Genomic DNA, 24,721 nt, shown 5'->3' on the forward strand with positions numbered 1-24,721 from the left:
TTCGTTGTAAGCACCGTGGTTGAAGAGTCATCCAGGTCAGTTCAAACCACTCTTGGTGGCTGCAGACCTGGCACTGAAGGGAGGAGGACAGCTCTGGCATCCTGCTCTGCCAGCTCTGCTTGGCCACACCGATATCCTCTAGCAGCAAGGCTGCTTATGGAGAGGACACAGGGCTTTTACCTCGTGAGCACACCATTTCCTGCTGCATAATGCGGAGTATCACATCTTTTTATCTAAGTAAAAAAATACAGTGCTCTGTGAGACTAAACATAGGTGGACAACTGCACTGATATGGAGGGAAAATTCCTTTGTAAGTACTGCAGATATAGAAATTGTTGCTGTCCTATACATTTTCCAGTTTTGCCTTCTGTCCAAAGCCTGAGACCGTCTTTAGGACTGTCTTCATCACACACATTGGACAACTTAGCTGTTGCAGACTTGCAGCCCCTCCATACAAATTCAGGGAAGGCAGAAGTCAAGATTATTTTCACCTTAAATAGCGTATCCCATTCTCTGCTTTATCATGAGTATAAAAACATGAAATATAACATGGTCTCAAAAAGTCAATTGCACAGAGCTCCCCAAGCATAGCAGGGAAAAGGCTAATGTTAGAGAAGAATAATTTGTTTACTACATGTATTTGGTAAAGCTTCCCCAGCACTTGCATGCAGTACTTTTAAGGAGAGGATTACAAACAGAGTGCTTCTGCAGCACTTTGCCAGCTTCGGCTTCAGCCTGAATATTCAAACTTTAAAGCAGCCTGTTTGTGGCCAAGTTTGGTTCCATGTAAAAAAAAAAAAAAAAAAAAAAATTAATAAATAAATAAATAGGAGAGAGAAAGAGATAATCACACAGACCAGCTTTGTGATGTGAACCTGAAACACAAGCAAACAGCCTGCTTGTTTTTCAATTGAAACACAGTAGAAGAGATGCAGGTCCTTGCTTAGCTGCGCTATTTGTTGCTGAAACCGACATGCTGGAGAGCATCTTTCCTAAAATTACGTAGCAACAGTGTGGAAACAGCTATCTCGGTGACCCAACTAACATCTCTTTATCAGCTGAGAAAAACAGGCACTTGTAGAATGCAATTAATCTTCTCCTGGGTGGAGAGCTAAAGCAGTGTGCTAGATCACACTCCACAAGTGCCCATTTTTCTCTGTTGACTGTGAAGGAAGTCTGAATTTTTCACCTTCTACTGCATTTGTATTTTCACCAAGAAGCATTTCACTGATGGAGAGGGATAACAAAAAAAAAAAAAAAAAAAAAAAAAAAAAAAAAAGGAAAGAAAGAAAAGATAAGCAAATCTCTCAGTTATCAAGAAATTGGAACATTCCTGTAAAAGAACACATTAGATTGGCAAGATTGAGGAGACTCAAAATGAAAAAGCACAAATAGGCAGCAACAATGACAAAAGAGTAGCTTGACAGTTTATTGACTGAGAATGGCTTTCACATCAGGAACAAAAGAATAAACATCATTTTTTGAGTGCCAGATATGAAGCATGCACTAATATAAGTAACTACACAGATGGCTGGCTCTAGAGCAGACCTTCCAGATAACTGTAGGGTAGCATAACAGTTGTGAACTATACAATGCCTTTTAAGTAATTTACATGCTTCTATTTCTGCATTCTGTACTCCACAGACAGAAAATTCAATTAATTTTCTCCCTGACTGTGTAATATTGGCATATCGTAATGCCAAATTTCAGCTTGCATGCCTCTCACCAGAAAGAAGTAGGCTCGCAACAAGGGAACAGGGACATCAGCAAGAGAATCAGGTAGGATAAGCTCTTTACATACAAAAACATTGTAAAATCAAATCTACTTATTTATCCATATTCAGGCAGAAAAGGATGGGGATAAAGAACCCTGACACGTAAACTCTGCCGACTATCCTAGGTTTAACATTCTCTAAAGCCTGTAGGACTGAAGTAAGAGCTGTAATTCTGAGGCGACACCAGAACTGCTGTCAGGATATGACTGCAACGCAGGTGAACACCATCTCCAAGTTGCTGAGGTTAAAGCTCAGTTGAATACAAGCTACAGCAGAGCAGTGGCAAATGCTCCCAGGCACATACCAGTGTGAGAGCTTGCTTACTCTATCCTGTATTTCAGGGCACCCACTTTTTTCTGGCATTACTGGGATTTGAACAAGGTTCCCTAATTTTTCAAAGCAGTTGGCAGCATCCAGCTCCTCAGATTGACCTGTGCACCCCTTGTGAACACAGGCATTGAAATTCCTTACGGCCTAACAGGCTTGAGGTGCTGCTCTCAGCCTTTCTTTTGCTATAATTCTCTGTCCCGTATCTTATGGCAATATTTCTACTTCATGTAAATGCATGTAGCCAGAGGCTGGTGAGGAAGAGGGAAGGAGGGAATTTCACACATCACTAAGAATAACACGAATGCCGTGTCAACACTCAAAAATGGGAGAAGAATATTTAGAAGCGTGACAAAGGGACTGGCTACAGCTGGACGAAAGAGTTAAGAAAAGCAAATTGTGTTTTTGCATGATATGCAATTGGTCAGTTCAACACATGGAAGGACAGTGCTTTATAACAGAAAAAAAAAAAAAAATATATATATATATATAAAAGCAGGAACGGTACGGAAGTAGGAATAAGATGAACAAGAATTCATTTGGGCATTTCAAAACAGTAATATTTCTGCTGGGTAAGGCATGACTAAGTGCAACTTTCTAGAAGCTATGCTGGCTGACAGCCACAAATGAAAACTATTTTTTGTATTTAGGACAGCAAAGAGATTGCAATTGTCTTCCATTTGAAGATGCTACATGCCATTTCATGTAGTATGCCATAAGAGAAGCAAGGCTTACAAGGTGATAAAATCAGTTTTGTCTATCCAAATTACATCATTAGAGGAGTAAGAAGCCACAGAGCTCTAAACCTTCCCTGAGGGGTGTGACTTTGGTGGAACCTGAACTCAAAATCTTATCCACGGTCCTCCAGGCATTTGCTCTGCATAAAGATCTTTAGATGATGGTCACCGCCAGTGCTGTTACTATAGCTTCTACAGGCACTGTTCTCTATCCAGGGTGCTCACGCATTCTCTTCCAATATACAGCACCTTGGAAAGTCAGTAATTCTTTTGACAGAGGCCACCACAGGTTAGAGGATAAGCAAGACTTCCACTGGATTTCCATGAGGTCCCACCTTTCTTTGCATTACTCAAAACTTTACCTTCTTACAAAGTGCCATCAAGTGGCATATAGTCCTTTTAATGAAGAGCAAAACACACTGATGGCCCGTGACTGAGACTAATTCACTTCCAGAGTTAGCTGCACTTAATTTTAATATAAACCATTTTGCAGCAAGACTCAAGGGACCGAAATCGCATAGAGGGAAAGTTTTCCTTTTACAGCTTGCTGCTGCTTTTTGGCAGTTCTGAACAAAGAGCCATCTTTAAACAGAGGAGCTCTGAGAGCATCTTTAAGCAGGCTCTTTCATTCCTGTTCTGAACCTGAACAATAGGAAGCACGATAAAAGCAACTTCTAGTCACAATAAATACATTGTTCCTGTTTAATTAGTGTTTTGCCAATACAATTGGTGGGTAAGAGGTCAGAGGAACTGAAAATTGTATACTATACAGATCATGCTGTCAGGTAGCACATTAAAAATATTAAAAATGTTTTCCATGACTGTTCCACAACACACCCGGAGATTGGACTAGCAGAATAGCACGTGCACCAACCAATTCTTTATAAGTGGGAAGCTGAACCCTGTAATCTCTTTATCATCCTGTCACTGAGTTAATGGTCATTACCATGAACAGATTCTTATTTTATCAAGCAAGCCAAGGCATCACTGGTGCTTTTCATATGATAATAATGATGTTTTACACCACAATTAAACAAGCACAATTTTTTCAGCTTTACCACAAGCTTAGCTGCAACCTTGCAACTTGCAAACACCACCTTAAAAGTCTTATCACAGACGCTCCTGCAGCACACTATTCTGTTTATGACCAAACCTCTCTTTCTCTCTCTCTCTCTCATTCCCTCTCCTCCAAATACAATACAAAAAGATTAGAGGTGGAAACAATAGAGGAAAGTCTCAGCTGTGAAAAAACCTTTCCTACATAACGCAACAACCATCCAGAGCAGAGGCACGGAGCTTAACAAAGAGCTTAACATGTGTTTTCATTCAAGATTACCAAAATTCCAACGAATGCTGCTTTTCTTTATCAGCACTAAAAATATTCTAACAAACATCCTCATGTCAACAGTTAAATATTTTCAAAACAAAATTTCCCATTGAGCTTTGTTTGTTATCAGCGAGAAGTAGTTTTGCAATATGTTGTTTGCAACTCCTCTCCCCCCAAACAGCAATCACTACCATTGCTAATTTCTTCAATTTCTGGAAATATTTTACTTCTCCAAACAAGCACGGAAATCAGTTTTCATCCAAGTATGTGACAAACTCAAGAGTTAGATTTAAAGTGTTGTTTTGCTTTAAGATATCCATGTGCATCTGAATTGGGTGGTAGTGGTGGTTTTGTTTTGTTTTCAAAGGATGATTCTAAACTTATCACCACATAAAAAAATAAATCAAGAACTGGACTGCAGCTAAGTGTGAGCACATGTACAACAGGACAGAGCCTGTGCAGTACAGTGTTGATCTTGGACCCTAGAAGGAATTTTAGTAATGTTCAGTGATCTTCAGAGGCGACTCCCCCAACCCCGTGATTTTCTGTGTTATCTCGGGACACCTCACGTACAGCAAAATGAAAAAAAAGAAATAGCTGAGTCTCTCAAGTCCACTTCTGCAATACCTTCCAGATAAGAGCTGCTGTTCCCTTTTTTTAAACTGGCAAAATCTAAAGAAGTGGGGGATGGGTCAGAGAGTACAGGGAAGAAACAGCTTCCCTCAGAGAACGATGCCAAGCTCAAGTTCACTGCACTGTAGTGCTCTCCCAGGACAGAAAACCCATTCACTACCTAAATCCATTAAATATGGGAGCTGATGAGAGCACTGGAAAAAAAATAGGCTGTGACTGCTGCCAACAGTCCCTGTGTGCCTTGGTGTCTCCTCCTGAGGTGGGCACACCGAAGGGGTGGTCACAGACTGTGGGCTACCCATTGTCGGTCTACATGAACATGGCTGCCACATCCACTCCGGGCCAAAACCAAACCTGCGATCAAGGGGGAAGGGCTCTTTGGTTCGGAGCCATTTTCCACAGTCATCCTTCTTTCCAAAACCGCTTTTAATTGGTATGAAAAGAAGCATTGCCAGCCGGCAAGACGCAACATTAATATCCCGTATGGTAATCTACGTATAAAAGGAGAAGTTGAAGTCCAGATTTTAAAGTATGATTAATGATCTCTGTGTGCACAGTTTCAGTTACTCTCAAGAAATGCTGAGTTCAGCTTCTGGAGGAAATAAAATAAATAAATAAATAAATACGTCTCCTTTAACAACTCTTAAGCTAAACCAGCTTTGGGTTGAGGTACCCAAATCCCTGGCTGTTCTGGGATGGTTGCCATGAGGCCCTCTGGAGAACCACCTTGGGAAATGAATTAACCCACAATACATCACATATTAAAAAGTAAAACCCCATAGTCCTTGCTGCAGATTGCTCTATGGTCTTTGCTCAGCCAGCATCTATGGGTGGGGTAAGTATACATTTATAGAAGGGGGGGGGAAGTAAAAAAAAAAAGAAAAAAAAAATCTTTCCTGAGGGAAGGAGATGGGTGAGTTTCCATGAGGTAAGCAAGGGTGTGAACTCGCTCTGGAGCCAGAGGCAAGCTACAACTGCCCTTGTGTGTACTCTTCCCCTACAGTAAACACGAGGTATCCGACCGGGATGGCGGGTACCATCGGCCAGCTGCTGCACCTCGACTCCTGCCTTCACCTACCCCGACAGCTCGGAGCCTGCGTTTACACCCAAAACACAGACACGGCCCGGGCCTCGCCAGCTAAAGAGTGTTCTGCGGTGTTGTGCCTTGCCCCAGCAGGCCCTTCCGCAGGACAAGAGGCCAGCTGCCCAGGCATGGACGGCGTGTGGGAGCTGATTTGCCCTCGGTGGCTGTCAGGAACGGGGTCCATTGCTTACATACCAGCCAAACCTTGTTCACTTCAAGCCATGGCAGCTGCAGTTTGGTCTGAAATGCGGCCCAAACCTCTGCTTCCCAAATCTGAGACCATCAGCTGCTCCTTAGTGAGCCATCAACCAGGCCCCCAGCTGGATCATCCAAGCTGGCTACTACCCTGTTTGAACACGTCCAACAAGGTAGCTGCCTGCCAAGAACTGTTCAGTGGTACCCAAGTGTCCACTTGGGCACAGGGCTAACCTCCACTGAAGGGCTAGGGGACCTGAGAGAGCTGATAAGCACCTTGGCTGAGCACATAGAAGGGACAGAGGTAAAGACCAGGTCCTTTTCCATAAAAAGCCAATGGAAAGACTGGCTGAAAAGATCATATAGACAGCTTTATGAATCTCTGTTCAAAGGCTATCCTGCTGAAAGTGGATTTATGGGAACATCTGACAGCTAAGAACAGATGTTTGAGCCCACTGTGCTTCAAGTCTCCCCTTTACTGACACCTAATATGCCCCCCAAATTGAATTCTCTATGTGGGGGCCTTATGGGATAGGTACCCTGGTTCAGCCTCTTGTGGAGATGTTCCTACACAAAAGATACTGACAGCAAGAAGCAAACAGGTCACCTCCTCTGTCCTGACACTGCTTAAGTGCCAGACAACAGTAAAAAGAGATGCTTCTTCTGTCTTAATATTTAACCGCTTTTAGACCTTTGATGTGTTTATGGCTCAGCCTAAGACGCCTGACAGGAATCAGTCTGTGCACTATGTGCAGGAGACCTACTCAGCACAACCTAATTTTACACGTGACACAAAACACAGCCGCCTATCCATACCCACACAAGATACATATTCAGAATAATAATAATAAAAAGCAATAGTTCATGTGCTTTATGCTAACCAAAGAAGCAAATCAAATGACACTGGCAAGCTATGCTCTTCAGTTCTATTAAGAGTTTCCATGCAGCAAATGTCTTAGGTGCCTACTGAATTCTTTCTTCTACAGTATTCTGTTAAATTCTTACTTTGAAAATAAAGAAAATAGTAATATTACACTAGCTGTTTCCTGGCACTCCTCAAGAACCTTCATCACAGCTACAATACCTATAGTGCAGTTATCCACCAAAGAGAAACCTAATTCTCTGGAATTACTACTGCAGCCTTAAAGTGCCTATGCTGCCAAAGCAGTCAGGAAGCTAATAGATTTGTTTATGGACTAGACAAAGCTTAATTAAATGAGGCAGCTCTGAAGAACAGTAAATCTTCTCTCCTCCTGCCTTTCCCTCCCCCTTCTTTTTCCTAGAGTATCTTTCTCCTAGTGGCTTTCCTCTTCCTAATAATCCCATCACAAATGACAGATATGTTATCAGTCATCACTGGGATTTGACACATTCTTAATACCTGTCATGACAGCTCTGAAGTCTGCATGCTACCCCATTGTATTCCAAGGCATTTGCAGGAGGTAATGGACACATCAAATCTCAGTCAACGGCTCTGCTTTATTGGACTGCTGTTTGCCATACAGAAGCAGATGCTTAAAAAAAGCTAATCTGTGATTATTCAAAATTACATGCTGAATAAGTAAATATAAAACATTACAAATAGCTTTTGTACTCTCTATGCCTACCTTCATCTCAAGATAGCTTGGCCACATTGTAGAATTTATTATCATATATTTATTGATTAGAATGCTTTTATATATATAAAAAAGGTATTTGTATTGGTAACAGTGAAAAATGTTAACAAATAAAGGTCTTTATTGAAAGGATTAAAGAATTATGCTGGTAACATGGGAATATATTGCTGTGCCTATGCAGGCCCTGGTTCCTCAGCCCTCTGCTTTTTATTTGAGTGGAGAACCTGATGCAAAAGCAAGCTGCAAGTCAAGGCTAGAAGCAGAGTTAACGTCATAGACAAATATATGAATTTACATGAAAACAATGGGTTTGTGAAGTGTGTCATTTGAAGTAGCTGTCGATATAAAGTCCTTACGAGTCCATTCCTAATGTCATCTGATTTTTATGGACCTCTTAATACAGGTAGCTTTTTTTTCTTTAATTTGTTGTTGTTGTTGTTTAAGCCCCCAAAAGAGCCATGATGGATACGGCACTCCACAGAACAAAGTCAATATTCTAAACAGATATATTTTTTTATTTTATTTTTTTTTTTTTTTCTGACTCTGGTCATTTGTGTGCCATACAGTTTAGGCACAAAAATAAAATAACTTCTTCCTGTGACATTTATTTGGAGACAAACTTAAAGACTTTCTCATTTTAGCTGAGCTGCTGTAAAACATCATATAGCCAGTCCCTGCCAGCAGCATATATAAACTGTAAGACAGCAGCATGCCTTGTCATTAGTAAATGCAATAGCTTATTGTTCTCGATGCATTTACAGTTTTGCACAAAAGCAGGGGAAAAAAACTGCAACAAAAACAAAAACCCACACAGACTAGAGACAATGCTGCCCTGTGCACACAAGTAACTTAAGGCCCTTTCAGCGAGGCAATAAAGCTAAAGCAGAGCTGCGAGTAGCATGCTGGAGTCAAAAGGAAGTGTCCCGCTGACATCAATGAGCTTTGGAGGTTTGGAGTCAGTAAGACAGGCAGAACACGTTTAGCAACCTAAATGACTGCACATCCTTTGGACACAATTGTTAACCAATACTAGGGGTATCAAAAGATTTTCATTTTCAAGGAATTGATGAGCAAATTGTTTTTTGTTGTATTTTTTTTTGTTTGGTTGTTTTCTCTTTTGTTTACAAACAGCACAATTGAGAACCACAAGAGTAGGTCTTGCACCTGAAAGCACTGGGGAGCAAACTGATGGCATCTGGGGACTGTGGGGGCTCATTCTCAGGACATGCCTTGACAGCACTGTAACTCCTGGTCAAAGGATCTCAAACCCTCTAATAACGGCATGGGTCAAGTATAAACTCACCCTGCCAGTCGAAGTACTTACAGGAAAGCTGAAAGGCTAAACTTGTATCAGCAGGCTTCCTACCAGATCAGATATTGCCTGTTCTTGAGCAGCCAACATAAAAACGTACCACCAACACTGCTGGTATCACATCTCCTGATCACAACCTGGTGCCAGGGCCTGCTCCAGATCCCATTTGCGCTGCTGGCTGATGCTGGGCTGCACTTGCCCATGGAAGCAGGCCCCATCGAGAAGTCTTCCCAGGAAATATTGCGAGCTGGCTGCACTCCAAGGAGCATTACAGCTTCTCCTGCTGTCTGCACGTCCAGTTATTCCTTTCATATCCACCCTCAGCTGTAAGCAAATCAACGTGCCAATCCCTTGGGACACATGGCTTAGCTTATACTTAAGACTTGCCATTCGGGTTTGTGCTTTGGACATTGATTTCTATTGTCTCAGCTATCACTCAACAAAAGGGCATTTAATTGCTGTCTCATTTAGTCCAGGGGGAGGGGGCGAACAACTTTTACCAGCCCTCTGATTGATGGCAGCCATTAGCACCTTCCAGCACAAAGCGGACTTATTAGAGGCCCCATTTACATGTGAAGTTCATTGCCACACAAGTGAAGCAGAGCTGCAGCTACGCTGGCTTTAACAACTTGAGAGACAAAATCTTCACATGAAATGAGTCTGCAAAAACGCTTATGCTAGCCGCCGATTTAAAGGGAAAACTTGGAAGATAATGAAGTTTGAGGAAAGCTTCTGGAGTGAAATAAAAAAAAAGGGAGAGAAAGAAAATTTAGGAGAAAAGCTTACCCAGTTTTTGTTTCTCTTTTTAAGCACTACCATGTAGTTGCTTAAAGGGTTGTAAACCAGCAACCAACCTGATTTATACGTATTTACACAAGATAACTCCAGGAAGCACTTCATATCCCCCATGCATCAAAGTTTATAATTGCATACCATGAAAGGCACTGCTGAAGAATTCCATAAACTATTTTGCCCCCTTATGTAAGCATTTTCTATTTTCTTTGTGATGGAGGAATGAACAAAATTAATATCCACATTTAATATCCTACATGTTCTGTAGAGCAATGAGCCACATACTCTGGTGTTCTAACCAAACTGCTGACCGTGTATTTTTAGTACTCGGCTCATTTTATTAAAAAGCACAAGGATGCTAATTTTCCTTTCAAAGGAACAGACCTCAAGAAACAACTAGATCAGTGAAGTCTTCTTGAAAAGGAAATACTACCTTTAATCAGCACAGTTTTGAGCAACTCGCTGTAATTTCAGTAGGAGTCTAATGCAGACTTTGAAAGTTTTAATAACACAAGTTATCAAAACGTTTAATCAATGCAAAATCTAAGACCAAACCTATTTTGAACATCAACATTCCCAGTCCAACGCACAAACACGCCGCAGCACCACGAATTATCAGACACACCTCGGTGCATTTTTTGAAGAATTTACCATCCAGGAGGCGGATCACTGAAGGCTGACTGCACAGGGAGACGACGCAGAGACAAACACGCGAGCACTTGTGGTGTCTCAGTTGTGGGAGCGCTAATCCCAGTCTGGCACGGAGGCTTTCTGCAACCATGCTAGCTATACCCGCAAAAAAGCGCTTCTGGCTAGTCTCAGAAGATATCCTGTGTTATTCATGTAATTGATTTAAGATTCCATAGTGAAATTACAAAAACTACTCTGCTATTACTCCCTTTCAGCAAGTCCACCCTTATGTTCGCATCCTCCGCAGGACATTCCTTCGTGATACTCATCTTCCCCCATGCATATTTCTAAATAAGCTTAAATATAGTAGCTGTTTTCGTGCTTTTTTCTGCATTTTGAAAAATCATGGTCTTAGGTATCTAAATGAATGTGCGTAGGAGGGAATGTACTTTTTTTGTTTTAAAACAGCTGTCTTCATTGTTATTCATTCTGCAGCTCACATGCATGTAAAACTATATTTTGATCCCTCCCCTTCCCAGTAGTTTTCAAGGGGAAGTAAAAACTTAATACACAGAAGCTGAGTGTAAAAAACAGCAACAAAGAAAAACCTCCCAAACTGGCATGCAGCCAGTTACTAGCTAAATGCTATTATACACTTGGTTTTCTTAACTTGGTTCCTTGTAAATTTTATTTTCCTCTCCCATTGTGTCATTTCTCTTCAGTGTCATACAGGAGACACACATTTCTCTTTCTGGAAAGGCTGAGTGCTATCTTCCAAAAAGCACAGTCTATGGATAATTATTACCAGCAGTAAAAGGCTGAGATTTAAGCTGCAGAGGTAATTCCAGAGAAATTCTTCGCATTTCCCTCCAAACTCACACCAGACTGGAACGAGCACTCCAGACAGTGCCACTTCCAGGAACGTCGCCAGCACCAAGCAAGATGTCTAAATGGTTTTAAACTGATTTACGGCTAAAGAACAGACCAAGAGCCATGGTTGAGCAACCCCTCTGTCAATCTTAACTCCAGGTCTCTTTGGATGCTCAATTAAAGAAAATTCTTAGCTGGAAGAAGGGGTTTTACAAGCCAATTTCTGAGAATCCTGTCAAGACAACACGTGCTAATCAAGGTGAACAGGTCCTGGAAAAGATCTGGATCGAATCTCTCTGATTGTCCTCAGAGATGCAGTCAGACCTGAACACCTTCGACATTCAGTTCAATCACACATCTGCTCAGCATCCCAGTGGGAGTCTCAGAACCTAAGTGCAAAATTAGGGCAAGCACTAGCACGGCAGTCAGCTGGAGCATCTTGCTGGCGGAGGCACAAACCTGCTCTCCTAACAGGCACACCAGCTATAAATAGGTTTATGAATACAGAACCTCTGCCAAGCTGCTCTTTCTTTCTTTTCTTTTCTTTTTTTTTTTTTTTTTTTTCTTCACTAATTTTAATGCCTCTTGCAAGATTGGCTCCTAGAAGTTTTATCTCCATTAGTAGTAATAAACATTTATTATATGCTCCAGCAACATTTGAAAGTTTTGATGAATAGCTAGAAATTTATCGAGAAAATAGAATGATAGTATCCCATTTTAAAATACAAATAGATCAAACAAACAAACAAAAAAAAGCAAGCTTACCTAAAAACAAAAATATCACATGAGAATCGTGTGCACACCACAGCTTGGGAGAGAAGAGCTGACTTCTGCTGGAACTTCGGGATGAGACGAGGTGGTGTCAGGGTTTAATCTTTCTCAGCTGTGCTCCAGAGGGTACCAGGTAAGCCGCAAAGTTGTGCCCAGAGCTTATCCCCCTCTGTCTTCTCACCTGGAACAACAGAACATGTCAGAAACCTCAGCACCGTAGTGAGGCACGTTTCGGCTTCAAGACACAGTGATGGGTGTTCATGTTGTCTGCTAGAGATTCAGTACAGCCTTATGAAAGGGGAAACCCATTAAAGCTGCCATCGTCAACAAGCGTGGTTCTTTGCCTTTCTCAAGTGCAGGTGCCCTCTCAACTTAAGACATCTTGGGGCAATGCAAAGCCTTAGGAAGCTATTTACAAAGCATCCTTACTCTGCCTTCGAAGGGCCACTTTGTAGAAGATAATGATAGGCCCATAAGAAACCTATTCAAGCCTCACCTGTGGCAAGAAGACTTTATGGTAAGAATTTGACTGTGAGCTGCCAATGCTTGGCTGACCAAATAAACCAGTGCTACTTTCAAATGGAGACATTAACCAAAGACCTAAATTACATTGTACTTTTATCTGCTATCACTCTCTTGCAGCCCCCTTCTTCCCTTTTCCCTTCCAACCCTTAGATAGTTCACCACCCATTTATAAGGATGGATGCCTAAATTAAGCTCTTTATTAAGGCCCAAAGCAATGTCACCTTGCAGTTTCCCTTCACTTCAGAAATTAACTTCTAGGAGCATATTCTTGAAAAGACTACACCTGTACTTATTTCAACTTTCTGGGGAATAATTGAGTATGGAAAGTAAGATTTAACCTGATGAAATTTTTATTTCCATCTAAAAATAAAATGGAATGGATAGTAAAGATTTTTTTTCCCCAGCCTTCCTCCTTTATTTTCTTCTGAAAGGTGAAGACAAAAGAGACATATTACAATTCAATTTTTTCCCTATCAGAAATTCCAAGAAACTCACCATCATCTACTTAAGTTTTGAGCTATGTAGAGCAGACTGCTAAATACTTTATATGTTCTGAGCAACCTGACCTCACTGGCCCTGCTCTGAGCAGGGTGTTGGACTAGATGACCTCCAGTGCTCCTTTCCGACTTAAGTTATCCTGTGATTTTTTCCAGCATGAACAAAGACCAGTTTGTACCTTTCAGAAATTCAAGCAAAACTTTTTTTTTTTTTTTTTTTTTTTAATATAATATATGTATATTTACAGCCTTTTTTAAACTATATGCATCTTCTCTGACATGGGAGTCTTTCAATAGTCCAACTCTACGAGAGCTTTACATGTGAAAACTCTTAAGAAAGTATTTTTTGAATCTTAAATTAGCAGAAGTTATCTTCTCACGTGCCATAAACTCAAATGATTTAACACATTTAGGGAAAATTAGCATAGTAAGAAAACTAAGAACATATTCTGTGTTCTCACTTAGGCAATAATGAGGAAGAGCTTGAGGGGAAAAAGTGGTAGTATTGACTGTAGAAGAAGAACTGCCAAGTTCACAGTAATATGTTTTCTATCTGCGATTCTGAAATCAGGACGCCGTTTTTAAAATCAGACTGAGCCCCAGTGTGATCTTCAGCTGTCACTGCTGCTTACAGCAGAGCAGCAGGATCCCTAGCAGGCTGCACACCCCTCTCCCTGCCAGCACGGTCCTCCCGTAACACCTTCTCCCTCTGCCACGGCACTGGGGCATGCAAAGCCTGCATCTCTCGCACCTCTGGCCAGCTCCACCATGTGCACGAGCTGAACCATGTAACTGGTTGGCAGAGTCCTGAGCAGTTAAAAGATGACTTTTCAAAGAGACCTGCACAAGGCAATGAAAAAAAGTTCCACTTCTCCATGTACTGGCTCTCATTAGAGAGGAATAAAGACATAATTTAATAGATGGGATATCCAGGGAACAAAGTGCAAGAATTCCAGTCCAAAGACATCATAAAGACAAAACATTCAAATACAAAATAAACATGCTTCTTCTACCACTATGGTGAAGGAATGCCATGGGATTAGAAAGTTCTCCTCAAGTCCAACAACAAAGCCTAATTCGTACTGCTTTTCAAAGCTTAACACTCCTGTTATCTCTCCTCTCCAAGAACTGCAGATACTTTCCTAATCACAGCATTGGGCACGTTGGCCATCCAACTCTGTCACTGCTACTGCTGCTAGGGACCACCAAGGCAAGGAAGGGCTAATTCCCTTAGCACACCACTAGCATGGGACTGCCCAGGAAGGGGATACACATCCTCCTTCATTTTTTTCAAGAGTCACAGGCACAATACAGCACATTTTCAACTTTATTCTAATAAAATGATTTCAAATAAATTAACACCATTACCTGAGCCTTAGCCTCAAACAGAATCTGAAGAGAACTGTTCTTAGAAATGGAGGACTTTTCCTTCAACATCCTCCTCACTGTTCACTTTGAAGCTCAGTATATTAAGTAGGGGTGGTTGAGACGTGAAGTCAAATTTAAGAATTCTTAAATCCCTGCCAGCTGAGAACAGCTGCACAGGACACACAGCTGGCATGCACGTCTGCTGCAAGGACACGGTTCTGCAGATTACTGGGTTCCCACTAACACGGAGTGAATGACAGTGCATGGGAAAGAAACCAGCTCACAAGCTGGCCCCCAGCAGCAGAGAGGAAGCTTTGTTCACCCCTCTGGGAAGAGGACAGGCCAGGCTGCTCACATCCCTCCAGGCTCACCCAGAAGAGTACAACATGATTATTTTTTGCTACCACTGCCATTTTTCAAGTAAATTTGGGTGAATAAGCACTGTTGTATCTACAATCCACTCTCACCCATCCAGTCTTTTTTATGTTAATGATACAAAGATGCAACAAAACCTGCCGGTGGTTGCAGCCTGTCCTAATGCAAGTCCTGCCTAGTGTTCCAGCTGGCTAGATGAAGGTCACTGACACAGCTAACACCTCGAACATTTTATAATCAATTGCCAGCATTTACAGAGGAGAAAATACCACTAGCACTGAGAACACTTGGAAAGAAAAAAACTCGTTTCAATTAATCTTAAGCTTGCTCTCTCTGATAGCCAAAACATGCGACAACGATGCAACCTAGCAAGCCAAATATTAGTGAGATTGGTTTCTGGCATCCAATGCCATATTCTGTTTGTATATAAACAATTGCAGTTTATCCGCCTCTTTAAAATAACTGCAACATGAATCATCGTAAGGACAGCAGCAGAGAAACAGTCAAATCCTCGTAGTTGGAGGAAAACATTGAATTCTCAAAGCAACTGACTACGAATATCAGACCAGTCAGCCCTGAACACCTACGGGAGAAATCTCGGACTTTGTGTGGCTGCTCTTGGAAGAGATGCTGACCTTTACATAGCCCTTTGGTGCTAGTAAAGTATGACGAAGCTCTTCCTGTACATCGCACATCCATCCTGTGCCTGCTTTCATCTCGAGGACAGGAACAGGGATTGCTGCCCTTTAAACTACTCTTGATTTTTAGCCAGATGTTATATTCCACCATGACAACTGAGGATGGAGGACGAGGGAGGAGAGATTTTAAAACAATACTTCATAAACAGTCTGCAAGTCCCCTTAGATTTATGAACTGCCAAAATGTTGGATGGGTTCAGCAGCTGGCAAGCCCTAGATTTGACAGCTCTGCCCTTACTCAATGGTTCAAAGCAATCATTTTGAATTAATGCAGGGCCTCAGAGAACAAGGGTACCTCCAACTTAAGACCTCCTAAAGACCACTGTTTCAGACAAAATTCCTCCTCCTGAGAGTCCTTCTCATATTCCAGCTCCTAATGCAAACCATCACTCAGCTCTTGCTTTTCACAGGAGCTGGCTGCTTTATGGTATAATGTTTGTGTCAAACACAATTGCTAAAGGCGCTCCAATTTACACTAATAATTGTCATTAGGAGAAGAAAAAAAAATGGTTGTATTTTTGTCAGAAAAGAACCGTTTCCCAATGTTTAGCATAGGCTGGATAATGGTCACAGGCAGCATCTTGGCTCAGCAGGCAAGGCTGGTAGGTGGTAAATGAGAACGTTGCAGAGGGGACAGATATTGTTCAAGGGGGGAGAGGGGACAGTGTCTGCTGAAGGAGGCACCCTGACGGCACAAGATTTATGCATCCACCCTCGTGTCAGTCGAGGAGGAGGGAATCATTATGCAGGGCCAGCTGCAGGGGTGTGTGCTGCTGTCTGGAAAAATTAGAAGTCTAGCAACGAAAGATAAAGAAGGGAGAAATGACAGAGTGAATGAAAACCCCACGATAAACCCATTTAGGCTCTCTTCTCCCCGGGATGAAAGATGAAGCGTAATCTCTTTGGCACGTGTCCTGGCTGAGACTCCAACAAATATCCCTAAACACCACTGGGATGTGCAATGCCAATGTCCACCAAGATGACCAGTAACTGCACAGTACCGAGCAAGAGTCCCTTTCCTGCACGTTTAGCTAAGTTCTGGGGAAAGATGAGAGCACGCCGAAATGCCTCGGATTCGAAGAAGTCTCATCTGCTGCCAGATGCCTTCTTTGTGCAAATACCTTGGAAAGCAATCCTTTCCATCTGAATACCTCGGGGGAGTGGCAGGGGAAAGGGAGAGGGGAGAGGAGGTGACAGGAGCACAAGACATTGAAAAGCAGCCGAGCTCAGGCTCTGTTGTTTGACTGTTATTTGACTTAGAAGTTTCCAATTTCATGTGGCATTCCTCTGCCTAAGAGAATTTCTGGCTGAATCAGGCAGGTCTGCATAACTTCTTGTCCTATTTAAGGTCAGAGTTTCTTTTTCTCCCTCATTAAGACACACATAGAGACAAAATACTCCAAATATTTCTTCATTATGCTCGTTAATGAAAACAGCGTCAAGTCAGGCTCTCAAGTCTTCCTGGTACTGGCTAGCAAAGGAATAACGAAAGAGAGAGCAAGAAAAACAATGGTCTTTAATATGCTCCCAAAAGCCCCTGGTTAAAATTCCACCCCTCAGCCTACCAGGGGATGTGCGTGGTAATTTTTTCTTCTGCCTGTCCTGACCACTACTAAAGCCTCGGGGCTCAGAAATTCTTTCTGGAATGCTAATGCCTTGCAAGAAGCCAAACAGTATGAAAAGGAACTGTTTGGAGAACATCTTCCTGGGGGAGAAGGGAGGGAGGATGCACTCGGATACTTTTATTTCAAGTTACACACCCTGACGGTGGTGTTAGCCACATTTTCTACCAGGAACAGAAGAAATAAATTTTGTCTAACATGCCAACATTGTGAATTATGCCACTGTATGTCTTTTAATATAAGATCCAGAAACAGTTTTATAAGAATGTTTTGTTCGTGTACAAGCTTGAGAATTAGGGGAAAACACAAAACAATTCTACTGTACCAGTCTTCCTTTCTACTACATATGTACATTCAGAAATGTGGATATTTGTTTGCTTTTCTTTTAAAATACTCAGAAAATATCCCCCCCCCCCCCCCTTTCCTTTTGTAAAACAGCTCTTTTGCAATATTCCTTCCAGCTGTACGATCTATCAAACATTAAAGAGAATTACACTATCAGGTTTCAGATTAACCACTGACACCGTTTATGACTACCTGGTATGTTATACAAGCTACTGTACGTTGTGGGTCTAACAGCTTAAAACACCAGGAAACACTGGTGTAGAAAAATCCACTCCCAAACTAGAGGAACTGAGACATTGATTCATGCTGCAATTGGGGTAGCGAAGTGGAGAATATGGCCCTCTGATGAATTAAAACAAATGGAAATCACAAACATGCATGCTCAAAGAACGTAACTCTGAAGGCCGGTGTTTGATCAATGTTATGTGAAAAAACACGGGAATAAAACATAAGTTTTTACAGTGAGCAACAGAAATAAAACTGGAAAATTCTTAAACTACAAAACCATATCATTGTCAAAGTGCAAACAATACAGCAAAGATAGATATGTTTTACTTTTTTTTCCAAAGGAAAGTAAGGACAGGCAAAGGTATAATATTAATATCAATTCAGGAAATACATTCATAGTAAGATATCAAATATATTATGAAAAAAGGGAAAAGGAACATGGTTATTTATCTGGCTTCAAAACAGCACAGTGTCAAGTTAATTTAAAATTCAATTTCGGTTTAAAGCATTACAAGGAAGAGAGAACCCTATGTATCATAGGCTGTAAATTGAAATCCTACCAAGGCTTTTGTCTGCCAACTCGTTGTGTATCAGCTATAAAGCCAGATTGCGGCTGCTTCTTTTAGGAGATTAGGCTGCAAGGCTCTTGTAAACCACGTTCAGAGAAGTTTGTCATTTACTATTTCCAAAAGCATTTTATTTAAGCCTTCTCATATTCAGTTACTTAACTGCAAACTGGTTTTACAATAACCCTGGGCTAACTTCCACAAGGTAATGTCCAGCACAGAAAAGTGTGCAGGGTCCTACACTTGGAAGGCACCAAGACCCTCTCTTAAGCATCCGTACAAATGAACCTTTGTAAGCAAGGTTCATTTGTGAGCAAAAACAGCTTTGGGGGCGAACACGAATTTAAAAACCAAACCCCAAAAACTTTTGTTCCCCCTCTAGAAAACACATATACATTAAAACATTCCAGTTAAACTCAGCATAGAGCCTTGAACAATGATGGTTTGAGGAAAGAGGCAGGACGCCCTTCTAGACTTTCTGGGCTGAAGGATAAATAAATCTGATAGAAATGACATTTAATATGCCCCAAGACTACGCACTGAATCAAAAAACTGCTCAGATTGCTGGTCTTGGTACAGATTGTAAAAAAGAGCGACCCAAGAAGAGTCTCTTGCTTGTCTTCCAGCCCCAGGAGGCCCAGCTGAGGTGTGCTGGCCAGAAATGCAAATTCTGCTTTTTGGCCAATGACCCAGCTGGACAGCAGACAAAACCAAGCCTGGAAGGGCACAGCAAAAGCTGTGACAATGATGAAAATAAATGTATATCCCTGACCTCTGCTCTTCCAAAAGGAAGGCAGAGGAAAGCAGCCATTTACAGCAGCTGGGGTTGTTTTTATTTAGTCACACGGGCCTTTAATCTCATTGTACAAACACTTTGCAACATCTCGAAAGCTAGCTGAGGGAACAGATGAACACCTTGGAAAGCTTTGTTTTTAGCAAAGTGGAATTTAAGGTGTGCATGAATCGGTCCTTGGGAAAGGGGTAATATTCTCCCACATGAAATTTATCTCCGCTGACACATCCACAGCTGGGGAGCAGCAGGAACAGCTTCCTCATGCTGATATCACTCGCTTCCATTTTGAAACGGAGGGATGAGGAAAAACATTATTAGAGTTGATGGAAAAGTGCTTTCTTATTTCAGTAATGGCTTTTATCCCATCTTTGTAAACTACATAATTATGTGTATGTTTATGATAATACCCATTACGTGTAATTACATTTACATTTTTCCTTAAACAATAATTTCTAAAAATTGTGGAGGCTTAAAAAAGCTAGGGGGCGAGGAATGTGATACAGTGTGGGATGGAAAAGAGCTTTTTTTTCTCCCTTAAAAAAAAATACATCTGGGTTTCCTCCTCCTCCCACAGCAGAGCTCAAGACTGTAGGTATGTTCCCCAGTCTGCTTCTCACTTATACCCTCACCATTTAAATGGTTTATTCATTCTTGTGCCTCACTATGCACTTCTGGACCTACAGCTTTGAGGTGTTTTTTTAATAAACTTTTTTGCTGGCACTTACCCTGGAAACTACCACCACTGCACCACTGTACCAATATTTATACATGTGGTGTTACAAAAATACACCATTTGCTTTGATGTGCTGCTCTTTCCTTACCTCTCACTCCAGTAGGAAGTACAAAGGATATTGAGCAGTGATAAGAAATCCTACTGACATCACCATTATACAATGGCATGGTCAAAAGGTTTAAGTCTGAATTATTCATTTAGTGTCCCTTGCAGAATGGCCAAAGCAAGCCTCAGTGTTGCTTAAATTTCTGCAGAAACTAGGAAACATTGTTAAAAAAAATCAACAACCCCCCCCCTCCCCCCAGATTTAAAAAACTGGCTGCATCTGTTACAAGGAAAACTTGAAGGCAGCACTGGGACATTGCACACAGAATACAACACTTGCTTTCTTTCCATGCTAGCCATTATATGGCATGTGACTCTCTATTTGAATGCTATTTTATTAAAACCTTTTTGGTAGCAAGATGTAGTGCAACACAAATCTGGAGGAACTGAAGCTGAAAATGCCATATACACCTAGGTATAACCAAAGGTATAACCCTAGGTATAACCAGCCCAAGACTGGGATGCTCATCTTGTGAAGGTGGGAGCCTTCTGCAGAGGAGTTGAGGCTTCAGTTTCTTTTGAAGTTGAGGGAGATTGGGAACTGGAGGTTTACTGGGCTCTGTAGAGCTGGTTGATGCCATCTGATCACAACATGAGCCCAAACACCTCACAAAGGTGAGTAGAGAAGATCTGACACAGAAACAAAGCACTATGAAAAGCCTTGCTGTACAAGAAGAGTTGGGGAACATGGTGAAATGCCGGATCAAACCCCAGCCCACAGCACATATAAAGAAAACAATAGCTCAGCAGAAGAGTGCAGGCAGACTAAGAGTTTACATTTTCAGTCCTTTCATCTCTAAAAACTAAACAGATTGTTTTGCTTTAAAATAATTTTACGTGTTCTTTTTACTTTTAGTTTACACACAAATGATAAAGAAGCTTCAAATGTTCCAATATTATGCTAAAAAAGTGTTAAAAGTTTTCTACAAATTGGAAGTACTTCAGAAAGAAAGAAAAAAAAAGATATATATCAAAAAAATCCCCACCACCCAAATATATAACCAAGTTCTTTGAAGTCACTTTCTACTCCTCTAAGACTTTCATTACTAATTGGTGAGTTTCTCATTTCATCTTTTCAGGCACAGATAATTTCTAAATGATTGAGATGTAGGATACACTACTTTAATACTGATCGTGTACTTAAATGAGGTCAGGTTTTAATAACATTCTAGGCACTCATGCTAGAGAAAGGCTTAGCTTTAGGGATATACTTTTATAAAAAAAGAAAGGTAGGTTGCAGTATCTTGAAATTAACAGATAATTATAATCACCATTTGTGATCATACTGTTACACAGTGTCATAAAAACCTCCAAAATATATAAATCCTCAATACAAACATGAAAGGCCTTGCAGGTCCTTTTTTTTTTTCCCCCTCCATTCTCAGCATATACACAAATCTCTCAGTAAACAGATGTGCGAGGGAGGGTAAAAACAGGTAACGTGCAATTAACTGACCCAATTCTAATTTGGCCAGTGAAAAGCTTGGCTATTTGCAAGCTTGTTTATTTATTACTAGCAGAGAAGTAACAATTTATCCTCCCAAAGTTCAGCAAGCAGAAGCACAAAGCCCTGCACCTGGGGAGGAACAACGCCAGGCACCAGGACATGCTGGGCCACCCGGCTGGAAAGCAGCTCTGCAGAAAAGGACTTAGGGTCCCAGTGGACACCAAGTTTGAAAACGGGCCAACAAAGTGCCTTTGCCACAAAGAAGGCTAGCAGCACTGGAGAAGAGGAGGCCCCAGGAGGATCTTATCAATGTGCATAAACGCCTGTAGGAAGGGTGTGAAGAAGATGGAGCTGGCCTCTTTTCAGTGGTGCCCAGGGACAGGACAAGAGGCAGTGGGCACAAACTGGAACACAGGAGGCCCCGTGTGAACATCAGGAAGCACTTTGTGGGTAATGGAGCAACCACAGGTTGCCCAGAAAGGCTGCAGGTTCTCCCTTCTTCAAAACTTGGCTGGACGTGGTCCTGGACAAGCTGCTGTAGATGGCCCTGCTTGAGCAGGGGGTTGGACCAGATGTCCTCCAGAGGACCAGATGGACCAGATGTCCTTTCCAGCCTCAGCCATTCTGTGATTTTCTGAATTCAGCATCCACATCAGGACTGCCACTGTAATTTCAGGATTAATGCTTTTCAATCCATATCTTGATTTTAAAATGCATCATGTTGAAAAAATAACTTGTGATTAGAAATCCATAGGTGCCAATAACTACACAAATGATGCAATTGAGTTTTTCCAGTAAAGAAATATTTTTAGAGCTACTTTAGGTTGCAAACAAGACTGCAATGCATCTCTACTCATCTCAGAAACTTCCTAGACACATAATCTTTTAAAGTATAGCAGCTTCAGCCTTGCACTGATTCTCCTACAGAAACGCAATCAATTAGTATTCAAGTTTGAATTGTACAAGAAACACTCACTCCTTCAATAGTTGCAAGTGCTGTGATCATTTCCAGCAGCTCTTTTTAAGCAGCTAACTACATGAAAAATTTAAACAGGCAAGAATGCTTTATTCCCGTGCCATTCCCGGGTTCACTGCAGCTCCTGTTTCTGCGCACTCTCCTCTGTCACTTGGGCCCCGTCCAGGTCACCCTCCCTGGGAGGTATCCCTGACCTGCATTCAAAGGAGGACTTCGTGGTAGGTTTCTGTGGCTTACTGCAGCAAGCTGAGATCACCTGCACCTCTGCTCCCTCCAGGTTAATGGCAAAGCCCGTGGTGACTGAGGTTTCAATACAAAGTACTGCTTGTTCAGAACAGAAACAATGCAGAGAGAAGTCTGACCGTAACAAGCAGTTAATGCATCTGCATTGCTCTCAAGGTGTCACGTGCCTTCTGCAGGAAAGCCCTGGAAGGGTTTCTCTGCCTGCTCAACTGTGAATTGAGACTGTGGCTGGGAGCTGTCATTTGCTACAGCTCCAAGTCCTAACTCCTTCCACATCTTAAATGAGGGCAGCAAATATCTGCAGTTCCTCTCTAGGAAGAAGCATCCCCAGGACCTGGTGCTTTAACTCCTCAGCCTGGAGCACAAAGCCCAAGGAAGCCCAGGGAAATGGATGCATGTGCAGTCTGCCAACACTTCAGTCGCTGACAATGCTGTGACTCCAAAGCATCTGATATCATCCCTATTGATTTTACCTGTTACCCTGATTGAGGGAACCTATATCCTACATCTCTAACCTGTTTCTGCAGAACTGAAACAAATTCAGACAGGTTTCTGTGTGTTCCCATCAGAGTCTTCCAAGTATTTTCCATGGATTCAACTGATGGAGAAATTGGTTGACTCACTACTTCAATCTTAACTTTCTTATAAATAAAATGCCAAGGATTATAGAAGATTTTGCTCTCGCCAGAAACCCCCCTGCGTAGCTGGAGCTTTGTGTTGGTGCTGGTTACCATTCGATTCTCACAACTGCACTGTAAGGTCTGAAGAGAGGGTGTCCCCCTCCTGCCAGTTATTAAGCAGATCACAAATACTGCATGTGCATCAAAGAGAAAGAAACTGTTGCTTTAGTCAAAGTGTTAGAGCCAGGATACAAACATATCCTGACTGCACAGTATTAGGCTCATTCAAACACAGCTCACCTAATCCTAGTGCTGAAATGTGTTAGCTCCAGTTAGAGAGTAAATATTATTGTAATGAAAATTAATAAATATCCTCCAAATAAATATGAATGAGATGTTTTTGTCTCTGCCAGGGAACAATTACAGGGGACTTGCATGCAGACAGAGTGGCCATTCCCTGCTACATAACACATCACTGTCATTTAACATATGACTTTCTTGTAATGCTGTATTAGCAGACAGAAAGTCAAATAATCTCTTCTGCTTTGATGAAAGCATGAGGAAGTTGACTCAGATGAAAGCAGGGAGTAATCTGTTTAAACAGCTTGGGTCCAAAGTTGAAAATTAAACAAAATCAATAACAAATACAAGCTTGCTGCTGGAGAATCTGCTTTGAGCATGATGTAAAAAAAAGGATGAAATGTGACTATACAGAAATTTCATGCCGTAATATCCTATGTGAGAAGTTGGTATAGACCTTCAGCTGCTTTAATTTACATGTGTTTATTTATTTATTTATACCTCTATACAATTCCCACTTTTTGCAAGTGATGATGCACTTAATGAGGCTTTTGGCTAGCTTAGAGGTAATGAAGAAGATTGGTGTAAATTAAGATTTATTAGAAGAACAAAGAAGGAAAATGGATAATGAAAACCCTTATCAGTCCCCACTATTTAGCTTCAATCTTCGGTGTCACAGTTCTGGCACATACCTATTCCGGTCAGGCTTTTACCTGAGCTGTTGATGTGTGCAGAGGTAGCACAGAAATGCCCGCATCTTCACTGTCACAAACTGATTTTTAAAGAACTGGCCGTGCATATTTTGGGGAAGGCACAGTCAACAAGTCCTCTATGCATTTTGAAGTGAATTAAAAATACGGCAGTTCTATTTACTCACTAGGAGTGATAACACTTTCCCACCCCATACATGGAAGATTCAGTGTAAATACCTATAAAGAAGACAAAGGAAATGTTGACAAAACAGGTTCATACTGCATCAGCATTTGGACTGCTGTGACATGTCCCTTCCATGCCTCAGTAGTCAAAAGGGTGAAAGTAACTGCAAAGAGAGTAAACCCTTAGTGCTTAACTGAAACTTACTCAGGGAAGAAAGAAAAGCCTAAAATAATCATTGCAAGCTTCTGAGAAAAGATATGAAATGTGCATGCGCATTTTCTATATGGACAACCTGCAAAAACTGCCTTACCAACCTCTTCCCCCCCCCAAAGTAA

The 24,721-nt window shown here is 41.5% G+C and overlaps 1 protein-coding gene across 4 annotated transcripts in view; it reads right to left on the bottom strand.

Annotated features, from left to right (window-relative positions):
- PLXNB2 (plexin B2) overlaps positions 1-24,721 on the bottom strand; it is a 257,287-nt gene that overhangs the window by 164,326 nt on the left and 68,240 nt on the right. For all 4 annotated transcript variants that reach the window (XM_032197592.1, XM_032197584.1, XM_032197575.1 and 1 more), the window contains one exon: positions 12,064-12,250. The gene's annotated coding sequence lies outside the window, so the exon portion shown is untranslated. The remainder of the gene's footprint in view (positions 1-12,063; positions 12,251-24,721) is intronic.

This window comes from Aythya fuligula, chromosome 1 (assembly GCF_009819795.1).
Source record: "Aythya fuligula isolate bAytFul2 chromosome 1, bAytFul2.pri, whole genome shotgun sequence".
In the NCBI taxonomy this organism is placed as follows: domain Eukaryota; kingdom Metazoa; phylum Chordata; class Aves; order Anseriformes; family Anatidae; genus Aythya; species Aythya fuligula.